General features: G+C 39.6%; 1 pseudogene; it reads left to right on the top strand.

Moving 5' to 3' along the window:
* LOC101594336 overlaps positions 1-18211 on the top strand; it is a 31897-nt pseudogene extending 13686 nt beyond the window's left edge.
* Positions 18212-18739: the final 528 nt, after the last annotated feature.

Genomic DNA, 18739 nt, shown 5'->3' on the forward strand with positions numbered 1-18739 from the left:
AGAAGAAGAAGAAGAAGAAGAAGAAGAAGAAGAAGAAGAAGAGGAGGAGGAAGAAGAAGAAGAAGAAGGAGAAGAAGAAGGGGAGAGGAGAGGAGAACAGAACAGAACAGAACAGAACAGAACATGAGCCACGGCCACTTGCTGCTTCAAACAAAATCTAGACATGTGGCACTGTTGAATCTGGCTCTATGTAAGTACTAGGGAGTCAAATCTGGGCCAGCAGATATTGCAAAGAAAGTCCCATCTTGCCATCTTGCATTTGAAGTATTGGCAATGTTCTAGTGGGACTCTGCTGTGGTAGGTTATTTCTCCTCTGGGCTGGGGTGGAGCTTATTATCGAAATAATCATTACATATGCTCAGTGCCTGGGTTTGACACTCAGCACCACTTTGACAGTAGAAGTCCGAGTTCTACCTAAGCCCATTATAAATATAGAATAATAGCCAGTTAGACACCATCACTTCCTCAACTCCAGTAGTTTTGAAGAATAAAGTATAGCAAGGAACATACCCTATTAGTTACTGAGGTTAGGAAGATAAAGGAAATAAACTGAATCAGGCAAGTGATTGTTACTAGAAAAACAAAAAAATACAAGAAAAAAAGTAAATAAACTTCAAATCTCTTCAGATGAGTCCAATGTTACTTGTATTTTCTGGATGTGTAAATCTTTGTTTGCTGTGTGGCTTTTGTTCCTTGACACTCCCACTTGCTTCTGCTCTCTGAATTTTCTGGAACTGAAAATACAGCACATATTTTCTGAGGTTCTGCGTTTGGTTTCAACTGGGTTCTCACCCTCTGCAGTTACATTCAGCCCACACTTGGAGTTGAACCCTCTGGGACACTCTCTTTCTCTGTTCTATTTGCTAAAATTGGCTTGCTTTCTTTCTTGCTGAAACTCAGTGCTTCTCTGCTGTCACTCATCTCAGAGAGTCACATCTCTCTAGCTACTCCTGGCTTATTTCCCAGTCATTCTAGCTGCTGACACATCGGTGTTGTCTGCCATCTTCCTCTTCACAATCTCTCATAGAATTTAGTATTTAATTCTTTAAGTATTTTATTTCTTTGTTATTTATTTACTAGAGAGAAAGGCAGGTAGAGAAAAAGAAAGACAGATAGAAAGAGAGAAAATGGGTGCCCCAAGGCCTCTAGCCACTGTAAGCAAACTCCAGATGCATGCACTAACTTGTGCATGTGGCTTGCATGGGTACTGGGGAATCAAACCTAGGTTCTTAGTTCATAGGCAAGCACCTTAACTGCCAAGCCATCTCTCTAGCCCTGTAACTTAATATTTAATTTTATCTTCTAAGAGGAAAAAGTTGTTAATGTTAAGAGAAAATGAATCCTTTATAGCCTTACCTCTCCTTTTGAACTTTTTTTCCTGAAAAATTAGAGGATAAAACATACTGAATTTGTCAGTCTTTATTTCTAGTGAACGAGTTAGCTTTTCCTGCCCCATATGATAAGCTATGTAATTCTCATTGATAAGCATTGCTGTCAAATAGACAATTATATGCATTCATATATACAGAGCTTTCTGTGGTGAGTCCTTCCTGTGGTGGTCACAACCCTTTAGTGATTCTGCACTGTATATGGGTAGGCCGTTGCATGAAGTGAGTGGAATTAGAGTCTTCTGCCGAGATGTCCACACTTTTCACTGCACACAAACTTCTAGTTAGACTCTTCTTTGGATTACTGCATAATAAGTCATATTATATGAAGCTCTTTTCCAGAGCACTTATAATAATAAATCAATTGTTGGTGTACGGGTTTGTCTTTGTCAGGAATGCTTTATTGCTCAGCTTAAGATGGGAATATTTACTTGAAGTTTCCCTTGATGGTACTTAATGAAGTTGTGAAACATAACCTGCAAAATCATATGCAGTCACCTTGCTTTATTTACAGAATTATATGTCTGTATTAGTCAGGGTTCTCTAGAGGAACAGAATTACTAGAATGAATTATTTTATAAAGGGAATTTATTGGATTAGCTTACAGTAGTCCAATAGCAGTTGCAGGCCTGAGAATCACCGAACCTGGTAGCTGCTCAGTCCATGTGGCCAGATGCCTCAGCAGTCCCAACCCGGCACTGCAGATGGTGCCGGAAAGCCTGGAGGCCTCCTGAGGAGCCGGAAAGCCTGGAGGCTTCCTGAGGAGCCACTGGGTTTCGATCCACGTGGGTCTTCAGTTGATGTTGGTCTTTAGTCCGTACTGGTCTTCAATCCACGCTAGAAGGTAGGGAGCAGCTCCGGCAGCCAAGTGGAAGGAAGGAAGGAAAACAGGGAACTCTTCTACCCAGAGGTTCCTTATATCAAGTCCCTCTCTGAGCGGGGCCGACCACTCTGGGGGAAGGGCTCACCCTGGGAGAAAGACCTCCTCCTTTAGTTGATCCTTCCTAGAAGCAGCCTGTGGATTACTAAACAGATCAAGTTGACAACACCTTAACTATCACAAGTCCACCCCTTGTCAGCTTGGCATCAAATCATGTCTCCTTACATCATACTTATTTTCCAAATGAAAACAGTAACAAGCTCATAATTCCGCCTAACATCGCATAACTATCCCACGTACAACCGGAACCGCACAATCTTCCCCCCAACACAAGCTTAGTCTCTAATACAATGGGTCTAATATAAATTCAACAGTTTAGCTAATGATACAATCTTAATATTGGTGTAGATACAAACACTCTGTTATCAAGGCAGGACAGAAACATTGCAATCACAGTCCTCGTTTCTGTAACTGATCACGTGGCCTTAGCTGATATTTGTAACTGCCTTCTTCTACTACCCATTCTGTATTCCCTCCACCTTCAGCAAGCACCTCGGCAAGTCTTGGTTCTTTACCTGGAGGGGTAACCCATACCTTCATTCCTGAAGGATCTGGGCCATTTATCACACTACTTCTATTGGGTTGTTGCAGTCGTCCATTGACTTTGACAACAGGACATGGTAACACTAACAGACGCCCTAAAGGATCTCCTGCACTCCAGGCATACTCTTCCTTACCGCCATTGTGGAGGAGCAGCCCAATTTCCCCCTGGTAACTTGGATCAATCACCCCTGCCATCACTGTAACTCCTTTCTCAGCCTGTTCACTCAAGGGCATTAGGAGCCCAAAGTGACCAGGGGGAAGTCTTAGCTTCCAGTTCAATAGAATGTTCTTTGTGTCTCCTGGCAAAAGCACTCCCCCCTCTGGGACCAAGACTTGTAGTCCAGCAGAGCGTAAGGTTGCGGGAACAGGAAGCAAAAATCTAGCTAACGGGTCAGTTGGGGTGATGGCAAGTGGGACCATTCCCATTTCCACCCCTTGATTCCTGGACCCATGAATCCGGGCTATAGGAGAAACAGTACCATATATAGGACGCTGATTCAGAGCATATACAGCCTGCTGGAGGACACTCCCCCAGCCCTCCAAGCTGTTGCCACCTAGTTGGTGCTGTAGCTGTTTCTTCAAAAGGCCATTCCACCGTTCTATCAAGCCAGCTGCTTCAGGATGGTGGGGCACATGGTAAGACCAGTGAATTCCATGATCATGAGCCCACTGCCGTACTTCCTTGGCGGTGAAGTGAGTTCCTTGGTCAGAAGCAATGCTGTGTGGAATGCCATGACGGTGGATAAGGCATTCTGTAAGCCCACGGATGGTAGTTTTGGCAGAAGCGCTACGTGCAGGAAAGACAAATGCATACCCAGAATAAGTGTCTATTCCAGTAAGGACAAAACGCTGCCCTTTCCATGATGGAAGAGGTCCAATGTAGTCAACCTGCCACCAGGTTGCTGGCTGGTCACCCCGAGGAATACTACCATATCGGGGGCTCAGAGTCGGCCTCTGCTGTTGGCAAATTTGGCACTCAGCAGTAGCCGTAGCCAGGTCAGCCTTAGTTAGTGGAAGTCCATGTTGTTGGGCCCATGCATAGCCTGCATCTCTGCCACCATGGCCACTTTGTTCATGGGCCCATTGGGCAATGTTGCAGTCCAGTTCGCATTGCTGGTAGAAATCACCTAACCAAGAGCAGCTTCTGGAAAAAAGAGTTTTATTTTGGCTTACAGGCTCGAGGGGAAGCTTCACGATGGCAGGGGAAATCGATGGCATGAGCAGAAGGTGGACATCACCCCCTGGCCAACATAAGATGGACCACAGCAACAGGAGGGTGTGCCAAACACTGGCATGGGGAAACTGGCTATAAAGCCCATAAGCCCACCCCCAGCAATACACTCCCTTCAGGAGGCATTAATTCCCAAATATCCATCAGCTGGGGAGCTAGCATTCAGGACACCTAAGTTTATGGGGGACACCTGAATCAAACCATCACAGTGTCTAATATCTAAAATCAAGCCATATTTATTTGAACATCCTCAATGTCTAGCACAAGCCCCCTAGTAGGTATTCAATATATGTCAAAGCATAATGAAGTAGAGCTGGGGAGATGGTTTAGCTGTTACAGGCCTGCAGACCCAAGTTCAATTCTCTAATACCCTTGAAAGCTGGAGGCAAAGGAGCACATTTGTGATCTAAATAAACCTTTGGCAATGAGAGGTGGAGCCAGGAGAATCCAGAAGCCTGTGGGCCAGATAGACTGGTGCACACCCATAGTAGCAAGATCAACAGCAAAGGAAGACTATCTCAAGCAAGGTGAAAGAAGAGGCCAAACACCCTGAGATTGTTTCCAGACCTCCATGTGCACATTGTGGCACATGCATAACCACACACACACATGTACACATAAAACATACACATCCATCCATACATACATATGCATATACACATTCAAAAATATGGTAAATTCTACAGCAAGTGAATTTTATATTATACATTTCAAACACATTGGAGGTAATTCTGTAGATGAGACAAGCATAAGATCTGATAGTCACCAGATTAAAAGATGAATCTGTATCCTATAGTTCACAAATGATAGCTTTATGCAAGTTGCTTTAACAATTCCCCATCTGTAAAGTAATTGTAACTTTGTAGGGCTATCATGAGAATTAAACCAACACATGTAAGCTGCTCAGCACACGCACAGTCAATGGAGATGTTTATTACTGCTGGCCTTGCAATAAATAATCATTGATGACATTGCCACCATTATTATTTATCTAACAAAGTTAAACTTGTCAGTGTCAGAAAAGCATTCAAGTTCTCAGTGGTGGGCACAAGGTAGAGGAGCGATTCTAAGTGTGATTTTTCAGTTAGACTGAATTTATCTACAAGAATATTTTTTTATTTTTATTTTATTTATTTGAGAGCAACAGACACAGAAAGACAGATAGAGGGAGAGAGAGAGAATGGATGCGCCAGGGCTTCCAGCCTCTGCAAATGAACTCCAGACGTGTGCGCCCCCTTGTGCATCTGGCTAACATGGGTCCTGGGGAACCGAGCCTTGAACCGGGGTCCTTAGGCTTCACAGGCAAGCTCTTAACTGCTAAGCCATCTCTCCAGCCCTATCTACAAGAATATTGTGGTAGTTGCTCTAAGTTTTTTTTTCCCTTTAGTATTCCTAGAAAAATGTTTTCTGTTTTACAAAATAGTTACCTGAGCTTCTAAAAACCTACCCAGTTTGAGGCCAGGCTGCAGCTATTACATTAAACATGAAAAACTAGCACCACTAGGGAAACTGGTGAAGTATGGGTGAGGAAGGGCCTGCATGGAATGCAAGCTCCTAATGCTAGCTTCTTTTCTATGAGAAAAGTACTTGAGTCCCATGAAGCTCAGTCCCCTCAGTAGGACCTCAGGAATGTCCATGAATGCTGGGACTTACTTGTAGGTGGTGATTAATTTCCTTCTGCCTTTTAGTATGGATTAAGATTGTCAGGATGCATAAAGAATAACAGGACAAAAATGAAGATGTTTACTATGGATGATGTGTCCTTCTCTTAGATTAATATATTGAAGGTTAAGCCTCATGTGATGGTATTATGGAGAGGTGATCAAGTCATAAAGGAATAACTGTAGTCACTTAGGTCAATGGTCTAACAGAAAAAAAAAAATCTTCCTTGTACCAGCTTCCATGTGAAGACCCAGTGAGGAAGACAGAGAGAAAAGGAGCTGCTCTTGAGCTAGGAATTAGATCCTCAACAAACATTGATACTACCAGAACCTTGATCTCGGACATTCCAGTCTTCACTAACAGTAGAAGTAAACTCCTGTTATTTATGTATCTGACACTTTGTTATAGCAGTCTAATGTAAGACACATTTGGAAATATTTTGATTTGTTAGTAGTAATTTCTTGTCATCATTTTGTTCAAATGTTTATTGAGTATGAGTGCACTATGGTTTGGCATCAAGCATATAAAGACGAAACAGTCAAGAAGGCAGATGGTAAATACCAACTGTTATAATTTGTATCTGAATGTTCCCCAAAGGCCCATGTGTACAAGGTTTGGTCATCACCATGGTGCTGTTGGAAGGTGGAGGAAAACTTTAAGATGCGAAGCCTAGTGGGAGGTTTTAGGTCATTGTGGGTGTGTCCTTGAAAAAGAGGGTGCATTGCCAGTCTCTTCCTCACTCTTACTTCCCTGCCAAGAAGCAAGCACTTTCCTCCTTTACTATGCTCTCCCCACATGGTGTTCTGCCTCTTCTCAGGCCCCCAAATCACACAGCCAACTGACTGGGGACTAGAATTCCAACCTGTGACCCTCCCCCCAAGTCCCCTCTTTTTAACATGTGCATGTGAAACAATGTGGGTGTGTGCTCGTGTGTGAAATGTACACATGCCTCTGCCAGTGCAGCACATCATGCAGCCACCTGGAGAATGGCACTGGGCATCGCCACCTGTGGTGGTGTGAATTAGGTATTCCCCATAAAATGAAGGGTTCTGAATGATTGGTTTCCAGATTATGGAAATTTGGGACTTGGATCCTTATGGGAGAAGGTGTGTTTTGTGGCAGGCTTATGGGTATGGGGATTATAGCCAGGTCTTCCTTGCCAGCATTTGTCCCACTTCTGTTGTTGTTGTCCACCTGATGTTGACCAGGAGGTGATGTCCACCCTCTACTCATGCCACATTTTCATTGCCACCATGGAACTTCCCCTAGAGTCTGTAAGCTAAAATATACCTTTTCCTTCCACAAGTTGTTTTGGTCCAGTGCTTTGTGCCAACAACATGAAGGTAATTGCAACCGAAAATTGGTACCAGAAGACTGGGTGACCCTCCTGGTGGTGGGCTTTTTGTTAGGAAGCACTTAGAGAAAAGAGCCACTTCCTCCCACTTGTTTGCAGGTGCTGGTCCTGGTGAGTGACTTCACTTTCACATGCATCTACCATATTCACCTATCCTTTCTCAGCATTGGAATGGAGTTTCTTTAGCCTTACAAAAACCAGCAGCTCCCCAGTAAGCCTCCAGGCCTTCAGTGCTAGATTTGGACTTCTGAGACATCCAGTCATGTGGACCACACAGCTAACAGGTTCCTTGACTCTCAGATCTGCTAACTGCTATTGTTAGATGACCATAAATTAATCCAATAAATTCTCTTTTTAATACTCTGTCAATTATGTTCCTTTAGAGAAGCCTGGCTAACATACCCTCCATTGCTTACTCTTACTGATTCTAGCTAGAGCTTGACTCTTTCACCAGACCCAGAGCTTCTCTTGTCTCTGCTTCTTACAGTATTGGTTATAGGCGTATGTGGCCATATCCAGATATTTTCACAGATGCTGGGGAATCAACCTTGAGTGGTCTCGTGTCCTCCTATTTGCATGGTATACTATTCATGGTTCTCTGCATAAACAAAACTAATTGAAAGAAAATATAAGAGATATTTGTTAGGGTAGCATACAAGATACAGGTTGGGCAGTCCAAAATAAGGTCAGAAAACCCAGTAGCTGCTCAGTCCCAGGGGCTAAATGTCTCAGTAGTCCCAATATGGAATGGAAGTCCTAGAGGATTCCAAGGGAGCCATGGGTCTTCAGTACATGCTAGAAGGCCAGCAATGGTGGGTTTCAGTGCTCAAGGATTTCAGCAACAAAGTAGATCAATGCATGTTCCAGCAAGTACCACAAGGAGCCAGGCAAGAAGCTATGTGTTCTTCTAGAATTTCTATCTGTATAGACTAGAACTAGAAGGGCCTCCCATTCTGGGGTAAGGTCTTTCCCCATCCATCAATCCTTCTTGGAAACACCCTTACTGACCTGCACAAAGAGGCACATTTGTTACTTGATTCCTAATCTTATCAAGTTGACAATATTATTTAACATTTTCAAGGAGAAAGGGATTTTACCAGCTGAGCCATCTCTCCATCCACAATTTCTTTTCATAAATTGATTCACAAATTTTAGAAAGTTGACTACTACATCTACCTAGAATTCCATTCTAATTTAACTATTTTACAATATTATTTATAGTAATATTCTGATATGATAGAGTCATTTTACAGAATAGAGCTGGAAGCTGAATAAACAGAATTTCAAGATAGAGAGAAGGCATGGATAAGCAACGTGATAGAGGAGCAGAGGCTGGTGGAGAGAAACTTGCTAGTTCATCCCTTCTCTTCTGCAAGTGGGAAGCTATGCTTTATTCTGGTAATGACAAGCAGTTGGATAAAGCTAAAATATGAGGGAACTAGATGATGAGGAATCAGTCTGAGAAGTTGGACTCCAGGCAGCAAAATCTTGAATATTCAGCATATTAACTTGAACATCCTTCTACAGTGAGTGTTTTCCAAAATGTCTATGCCTAAAGGATGCTCACTGATCAAGGGGTCTATGACCTTTGTGAGTTTATGAAATATCTGCCTCTTAGAGAAAATCATGTTTTGATCTAGGTCATAAAGGCTCTGAGAGGTTGTGAAACCAAAAATAATCCTGTTTAACATTCTCAAATCCATTGCCTCCAAATATCTCATTTGCAGGAAACATTAATTAATTTTAGATGAAAATGCCACTTTGAGGAACACATCTCTACTGCAGCTGCTGCTGCTTTCTCTTTGAGATTCCCTCATTAAGACCTGGGACAACTCCTGCCTAAAGTCTCCTGGCTTCCTGGTGAGACTGGGCAATGGCATTCTCCTTGATTCCCAGCCACACATGATGAGTGGTAATGAATACCTCTTGTGTTGCTTACATCTGGGGACTCTGCTCATTTTTTCTTTCTTTTTGTCTCCACAATAGTTTTGTTATCCTTCATGATGACAGTAACATGAAGGATGCTGCTTCAATATGATCCTCTGCACACTGAATTGAAATGGTTAGCTTAAATATCTTGGAAGGATTCATCCAGCAAATAAACATCAGGGTGAACTCAATGATTTATATGTCAATCAGTTTTAATTTCCTTTCTCCTCAGATGAATGGGTAGGGGCCATAGATTGAGTGATATCAACTGAATACTGCCATGCTTACACACCAAAAGAGGCTCCTTAAAGTAAGTACTCAGGGCTTGCTGGTAAGATGGTGGCATAGGAGCCATGTCAAACAAGCCTAGGGAGGGATTTAAACAAAACCACAGCAGGATACACTCTCCTTCTGAATAGTGAAGGAATATAGGTTATTCTTAGACACAGGGGAGAAGCCAGAGAGACCAAGATCCATCAGAAAGGAGGAAAATGACCAGAACCCCACTGAGGTGCTTGTGGTCCACCAATCCTCCCACCCAGCACCAACCCACCGGGTTCCAAATGGCGGCAGCAGCTGACACTAAACAAGGGGATTTTTCAACTTCATCAGGCTTCTTACAAAGTTAAGAAATCTGAAGGAAAGACAGCTAAGATCAACCAAGGAGCTACTAAAAGGGATGCAGGCAGAACTGCATGAGCAGCTCCAGGAGTCTGTACTCTCCCTTCCCCCAACCATCAGAACCATGGACCTGCAGCATTCAGCCCCCAGTGGCAGCGCAGCCAGCACAGCTGATCAGAGCTCCAGCTCCACAGCACAACACCCAGGGAGCAAAGTGTGTGCTCAGGTGAGATTGGAAGCCACCCCAAAAGGTAATGAGGCTAACTGATAAAAACAAACAACAATAACAAAAACAAAAACAACAACAACAACAAAAAAAAAAAACCAGGTACATAGGCCTGCATTGGAAGAGCTAAGCTCTCTTTCCATGTCAGGGAAGGTTATGGGTTATATATTCTTGGTTGGTTTTACCATTTTCAAATAAGCTGTGTTTGAGGGATTGAATATTGTTGCCTTTGATGCTTTCAGATTTATTGGGCCTTTGTCTTTTGCTTCTGTCACTATTGGGGGCAGAGTCTGATTCAAATCCAGGCTCACCTGGAACCCAATTCAGAACAAAAATCTACCTCTAAACTGACAAGATTAAGGGTGTAGAAAACACACACCCTTAGGTGTTTTGGCTTTATAAGACTATCTGTTTGCTTTAATCCCCATAATTGCACACTCTGTGCTGGTTTTTATTGAATGTGTATACTGCTCAGTTGAAGTTTAGAATTTTCCAGGAAATTGTTCGACCAAGTCCACTAAAATACTTGCTTAGCAAGCAAACTCAACACCTAGCATTACTTCTGTGGCTGTATTTGGGTACAAGAGATACACCTGGCATCTTAAACTTATATCCTAAAAGTATATAAAGATGGATTGCCACATCTAAGAACACTACAGATAAGTAGAAAACCCAAGCATAAAATCAATTCAGGATGCAAAAGACACTACATTATAATACAAGAAATACAAAGAATCAAGACAATACAGTCCCACCAAAAATTATAAATTCATCAGAAATGATCACCAATTTGACTGTTTTAGATTAAATGCCTGACAAAGATTTAAAAAAAATATATTATATCTATACTCAAAGAAATCAAAGAAGAAATGAAAGAAATCAAAGAAGAAAACAAAGAAATTAAACAAGAAAACAACTCCTGAAAGAGAACACAGGAAACAAGCTTAATGAAATAAGGAGGTTATTATAAGACAAGAGTAAGGAAATAGAAATGCTAAAGAAAAACCAGGTTGAAATCCTAGCCCTGAAGAACACAGTAAGTCAAATAAAAAAACTCTGTGGGAAGTTTCACCAGTAGAATGAATGAAGGAGAAAACAGAATATCTAAACAAGAAGACCAGGTGGCAGACCTAATACAGTCCAACAAAGAGAAAGACAAGCTAATAAGAAGGTATGAATGGGAATTTCAAGATATCTAGGACAAACATAAGGTTTCAGGGTATAATAGAAGGAGAAACATTTCAACCCAGAGGTTTAGTAGGTGTTTTCAACAAAACCACAGAAGAAAATTTCCCCAAATTGGAAAAGAAATACCAGTGCAGATACAAGAAGATTTTAGAATACCAAACAGACAAAACCTGGAAAGATCCTCTCCTTGCCATGTTATAATTAAACTACTAAGCATGCAAACCAAAGAAAATATATTGAAAGCAGTTAGAGAGGAAAAGCAAGTCACCTACAAAGTCAAGCCCATCAAGATAACTAGATTACTCAACACAAACTTTGAAATCGAGAAGGGCTTAGAATGATGAATTCCTAGCTCTGAAAGATAACAACTGTCAACCAAGATTACTTTATCCTGCAAAGCTATCTATCCAAATTGATGGAGAAATAAGGACATTCCACAACAAAAATAGGCTAAAAGAATTTATGACAACTAAACCATCTCTACAGAAAATACTTGAAGGAATTCTTCACACTGAAGAGAAAACAAAATACACACAGGAGGAAATAGGAAAAAATAAACCACACTTAAATACCAGTTAAAACAAGTGAATAAAGGGAAAACAAGCAACACTACAAAATAAGAATGGTGAGAATAAATGCATACCTTTCAATAATAACTCTTAATATCAATGGCCTCAATGCCCCAAACAAAAGGCATAGGCTTGCAGACTGGATTAAAAGGCAGGATTCTGCCATTTGTTGCATCCAGGAAACTCATCTCTCAATAAAAGATAGACACTGTCTTAGGGTGAAAGGATGGGAAATGGTATTTCAAGCAAATGGAAGAAACGAGCAGGGGTTGCTATCCTAATATCTGACAGGAAAGACTAAATTCCTACCTGAAGCTTTTGATTTGGAATTCTAGATATCCCACCAACTTCTGTCCCTCACACTAAAATTCCATTGCACAAAGGCTTTGGAAGACAGTTGGAAACTCAGCCCTTTTTAAAAAGCTCTTATTGAAATAAAATTGATAGGCAAGCTTTAACAAGTTTGGACATATGCCTATACCCATGATGCCATCACCCCAAATACCCTTTACTATACAAAGTTTCCTTATGCTCCAAGGAATATTGTTCATTAGTTTTAGTATTAGCACTTAGCATAAGCTCTTAACAGAAAGTATAATGCTTAATTACCATGCTGTTAACCACACATGTAATATTATAAAACAGGTATGTAGGACTTAGTAATGTGTCACTGAAAATTTGTACCTATTGAACACCAGTTTCTTGTTTTGTCTCCCCTTGGCCACTGGAAGTCGCCATTCTTTTCTCTCTATTCTCTGTTAATATGAATTTGACTATTTATATACTTTGCATAAGTTGGATCATAGAGTATTTTTTTTCTGGGACTGGCTTATTTCAGTAAGTTATATAAGTATGTAAGTTCTACCATGCAGTACAAATGGTAAGGTTTCCTTTATCTTTTATTTATTTATTTTGTGGAGGCAAGTCCAACAGACTGGCCATTTTTATGCAAGCGTGAGGGCAAGAGGAAGAGAGAAAAGGAGAGATAGAGAGAGAGAAAATTGATGCACCAAGGCTTCCAGCCACTGCAAACAAACTCCAGATCTTGTTTTCATGAGCAACTTTGTGTTCTTGCATCACTTTGTGTTTCTGCCTTATGTAGGACCTGGAGAGTAGAACATGGGTCCTTAGGCTTCACAGGCAACCTCCTTAACAGCTAAGCCACTTCTCCAGCCCAAGGTTTTCTTTTTTAAAGGATAAAGTAATATCCTATTACAAATAAGATAGCACATTTTTTACTCATTTGTTTATGGAGATTTGGGAATTCTGTTCAAAAATTTTTATACTATTCTGATTGGCAATGGAAAGAATTTATAAAACTATAAAGCTATGATTTTTCTGGTTATGCATAAAATTCTTGGTAGGTCTGAGGGTTTAAAGAAAAATCTTAGTAATCATTAAACCATAGTTCAAGATTTATGATTTAAAAAGAATCAAATTATAACAAAATCCCCAAAACATGAATTAAATGAAAATCATCACATGGACATAATTGCTTTTTTTTTTTTTGTGCATATAGTACTTTAAAAAAAACACATGGAAAGTAAAATACTTACCTGAAAATATTTGTTATTTTCCTATAAATAGTCTGAATATTTTATCATGACATTTTTACTAGCTACTAGTTCTTTTCACTTTTTTTTTTTTTAATTATAGTGCTGAGGATGCAATCCTGGGCATGGTGGTCGTGCCTTTAATCCCAGCACTCTAGAGTAGGAGTGCCATGAGTTTGAAACTATCCAGGGCTATAGAGTTCCAAGTCAAAATCAGCTATAGTAAGATCTTGCCTCAAAAGAAAAGGAACATATAAAAGAGGAATTACAAAAGGAGAGGCTCATACAGCTACCATCCTCTGTGTTTCCCTTACTGGCCAGTAAATTAGCTAAAAGGCATGATGAGATGGAAAGGTTAGCTCCCCATTGTTTATGAGGAAGCCCAAAACAAAAGAGAGCACAAGACAGATACATGTTAAAAGGCCTCTCCTAGGTACCAAAACCTTGGAATTCATGGGCAGAGTTGGTGAGTAATAAGAATAGGATGAGGTAGGAGAGGCAACAGGGACCCCTTGAGTTTGACCTTTAATATGAAGAAAAAGAAAGTCCATGATTCATAATTCAGATGAAGGCCTTAATAATGGTATGGTGTGAGAAACAATGATACTCAGAAGTGGGTCCTATGTGCTGAACTATCAGAGTGCCAGGAAAAATTGGTATGATAGTGGCATAGCAGTTGTGGGTACAAGCAACATTTTTAAATTAAATTTAAAGCTCACAAGCTGGGCATAGTGGTGCATGCTTTTAATTCCAGCGCATGGGAAGCAGAGGTAGGAGGATCACTGAGAGCTTGAGGCTATCTTGAAACTGCATAGTGAATTCCAGATCAGCCTGAACTAAAGTGAGACCTACCTCAACTCCTTTAGCCCCTCTGCATAAGCAAATTAAGGCCTGCACTATGGGAGAGAACATATGTCTTGTTACTATAAACCAGGACAAAAACCTACGGCAGAGGAAGTCATAGGCTGTGTGGGGGAAACAACTTCTATTGTTTTGTTAAATGCTTTCTAAACATTTGTGGTTATGTAGATAGATAATTGTGACTACAGTTTCAGTAGAGGTAAGAAAATTTTGTTGCAATGGGAGGAGTATGACATAAGCTCATGGCCAACCAAGATCCTGAGGCTACATGACTATTGCTGTGACTGATGTCTCAATACTAAGCTATGAATGGAGAAAAATGAGCTCCCTCTGTGGCTCAGGGAACATGGAGGAAGAGGGAGCAGAAAGAATGTAAGAGCTGGAAGAAGGGATGAAGTATTATGTGACATGGTCGTCAGAGAGAAACAATTGTTGCTACTTTATCATAAGCAATTGTGGCCACACACAAAAGACTACAGATTGAGCCTGTTTATATCCCCCTAGAAGAAGACTAGTGGTTGTTAATAAACTTTACTCATTTACCTTGGTGCTACCAAGGCAATCATTTTAAATTATCCATTAAATAATTAAATTATCTATTAAATAATTCCTATCCACTTCTAGGAAACACAACACAAAGTAAACTAACTTCATACTTCTAGGTAGAAAAATATTGGTAGTAAGTTATCACAGTCGCAAAAATACCATGATATTGGGCAATTAGCTCTACCTATTTGTCATCCATAAATACAATTATAAAAATATTTGAGAACCCTTATTCATAGAGATGTTTGCTATTCCATATTCCTGATCAAGCTAGTTGTAGCTTTGTGTGGTGATTCAACTTTGGCATTTGCATAGGGTGAAAGAAGAGGAGGTATGCTCTAGAAAACTCAAGATGTATTAGTTAAGAGAGGCAAGGAAATTTCCCTCAACCTGATCCCAGCTCATTTTCCATGTTTACTTCTCTACACTGTACAGTGCTAAATCCTGGATTTTGTAATGTACCCTTGATATATTGACAGATGAGCCTTAGCAAGAAGACAGTGCGATGTACTGGATTCATCAACTAAGTCATTTTCTGTGTGACAAGCAAGCGGCTTTCATTAATGAGGAAAGAACAAGGCTCCAGGCTTTCCTGAAGCTGACTGAATTCTGGCACATCCACTTCCTCTGCTGGTTACTTCACTGCTGCATGCTGAGGTCCTGTCCTTTAAAGAAGGCGCAAAGAGTGTTGTTGACAAGAACAAAGTTCAAAAGCAGAATGAGAGTGAATACAGTGAAGCAGATAGTCTAATTGGGTCACTGACAAAATTAGATAGATGTTTCTAAGAGAGGGTGGGAGTGCTGGGCAGCCATAGCTCTGATTAACAGTAATGGTGTCAATAATTATCTGATGTAGAAAGGAGAAAGAGGAAGAAAAAGAGACCTTCTACCTTAGTGCTTTGGAATGGATCACCAGCATCCGTTCTTTGCCAGTTTTTGGTATGTCCTGGTTGTGGATTTATGCATGCTCCACAGTTATTTTACATGAATTGTATGTGTTCGTATTTCTTATGTAAATTTTTTATCAAGGTATACTTCTTAGTTGATAATATGCTCTTCCTAAAGTAACTGACCTTTAATCTTAATCCCAGTATATACATAAAAGTCATTTGAAGACCATTAGCATGATCAAAGGACTGGAAAGGAAATCAACACAAGAAGACACAAAACTACCACACACAAACAAACGTGGCAACTCATTTCCCAATAAAATGATAATTAAAATAACAATTATCTTGTGGCAATAATTCCTAAAAGATACATAACTAAATTCCAATGAATATGCAATAAATGAAAAAAAATATCAAAGTGCTAATACTCACCAAGAGTGCAAATGGGATGAAATGCATTAGTGGTGGTCATATGACTTTGGTTCAATTATACTTTTTACCAAATGACAGTAGCTTTTATGGTTTGTTCCAATTATAAAAACAAAATAGCCACATAGAAATTCAAACACAGCAGAACACTATTAACAGAAAAAAAAAAATCTCCAAATCTTTCCAGTGAGAGGAAACCACTGATGACATTTTGGTGAATGTATTTGTAAAGAACTTCTTGCAAAGATAAATTGCTTCTGTAAAATCATTCATGTCTTCTACAGTTCCAGCATGGATGCACTGTACTTTACCAACAGTTTAAGGAATAGGCTCCCAGTATCTTTGCATTTTCTAACTGTATTAATAACTCTGGGATGAATGTCCTTAGATATGTATTCATCCACATTTGAATAAAGTATTCTGAAAGAAATTATTATAAATATCTACCAAAGATCCCTTAAATTTAAATTTTCATCAATATGGACATAATAAATTCTAGAAAGAGAGTCCCAATAATGTGCATAGCATTCACTGTTTTCACATGGCCTATCCAACACATTTTTAAATGTTAAGCATGAGAAATAAACAGCTCTCCATTCTTATGTACACTGGTATTGTTTTCCAAATTTTTTTGCTGTTGGTATTTTTCTATCATTTATCTATCCCTCTTATTATCTTTTTAGTAGATATGCTTGTTGCCTCTTATTTTTAGTGCTAATTGCATGCTGAGAATGATAGTTTTTATTGTGTATGATGACATTTTTGCACAGCTTATCACTGCTTTTTAACTTAAAAAAATTATACTTAGTTTAAGTAAGTCTTAAAATGTTGAGTAATTATTAGTACTTTCTGAATTTTGTGGCATGCTTAGAGTTATTTCCATCCCCTAAAGAAATTAGGAATAACTATAACATGACCTAGAAATCACTCTTTCTCCCAAGGAATGGAATCAACATCTGAAAAAGCACTCTGGGTTCATTGCAACATTATTCACAATAGCCAAGATATAGACACTACCTAGAACTGTTTGTCAACAGTGAGTGGATAAAGCAGCTGAGAATGAAGCCAGGCAAAGTGGCACACACCTTTAATCCCAGCACTCTGGAGGCAGAGGTAGGAGGATCACTGTGAGTTTGAGGCCACCCTGAGACTACATAGTGAATTCCAGGTCAGCCTGGACTACAGTGAGATCCTACCTCAAAAAAAGAAGAAGAAGAAGAAGAAGAAGAAGCTGATAATGGAATATTGTTCAGCCTTTAAAAAGGAGATCCTGCCATTGACAGCAGTAAGTGAACTTGGAAGGGGTTATACTAAGTGAGGTAAGCCAGACAGAAAGAAAAATGAAACTTGATCTCAATTACATGATAGCACTAAAAGAAAGAAAATGAGTACATATGGAGTGCAGAAAGGTGGGGGAGACGTAGTCTAAAAGGCACACATCTACAAGTATGTCACATAAATGAGCCTGGAGAGTTTTTATAAATGAGGACCACAGTTAACATAACATCATATACTGGAAATTTACTAAGATCACATATTTTAGGTTCATTTGCCCAAACACACAGACCAAGGAAAGCTAATGTGAGCGGAAGGATATGTTGATTTTCTTGAGTGAAGTGATCACTTCTGGGAGCACACATACATCAAAATAATCAAGTTGCTTAAACAAATCCCACTTTCAAAATAGATCTGAAAGACCTCAGAAAAGAAAGTCCTTCACCAGTGTTTAAGCAGAGATTAGAGAGAGAGTGTGCTGAAACAGGGGCTACATATGCATTTTGAAAGGCAGTGTATATCCTAATCAGACTATAATAAGACCAGCTACAAAACCATGAGTCTATCTATGACATTTACTCTGTGATAGTAGTCAATAAACACATGAAGAAATGTTTCTCCTGATCCAACACATGTTAATCATGTGCCATGTACTATGTTAGGTTTTGGTTCAGAGGGGAAAATGTATTATTTCAAAAACCAAGTTAAATTCCAGAGGCTCTAGACTCTAATAATCATGTATATAATGTTTATAGAAACTTAGAATCCTCTGAGAAGAATGGGTAGCAAACACTAAATATATGATTTCTTTTGAAAACCATTTCTTCTAATTTCAGGAGAACATAAACTTCCTTTTGTGTCTACGTTCATAGTCACCCCTCAGCAAGGGGGCATTGATGGCTTTGGTGGTGACTTGGCTGAGCCTTCTAAACCTGCTCTTGTGCTTGATGCTCAGAAAATGCTTCCAGAACATTTGCACTATTTAACCAGCCATCACATTTTGTGAATACTTCCATTGGGAAGTATGCATTTGTTTGATGCAACTGAATGAAATATTTGAAAATATTGCTCATCTTTACTCAGCTTATTGTGTATGTATGCATGTTTTGAATGAGTGTCCATAAATGTGAAAGCACTTGTATCTAATAGTGTAATTTTACATACTATGACACTGTTAGGTTAATATACCATCTGTATTTGAATGTATGGGGTAATGGAAGATATTAAGGACCTAAATTAGTATTTCTTTTAAAATGAGAGGAGTATTTGTCTTGTTTTACTCATATTTTAGAAATCAAATTACCTTGTTATTATTCAGTCTTTACCAAAAGCCCAAGAAATAAATCTGTCAATATCTTTATTTTATGTAACAAAGAAATATGGTTCAGCATAAAAATGTAAGCGAAGTTCCTCCATTTGCTTTTTAAATGGCAGTGGTAGTACTCTCCCTAAAGATTTGTTGTGATGTTCCAGATATGAGGAAGGTGCTCAAGAATTACCCACAGTGGTCTGGGACAGGCAATGGGTAGGGTGA

This window comes from Jaculus jaculus, chromosome 1 (assembly GCF_020740685.1).
Source record: "Jaculus jaculus isolate mJacJac1 chromosome 1, mJacJac1.mat.Y.cur, whole genome shotgun sequence".
Classification (NCBI taxonomy): domain Eukaryota; kingdom Metazoa; phylum Chordata; class Mammalia; order Rodentia; family Dipodidae; genus Jaculus; species Jaculus jaculus.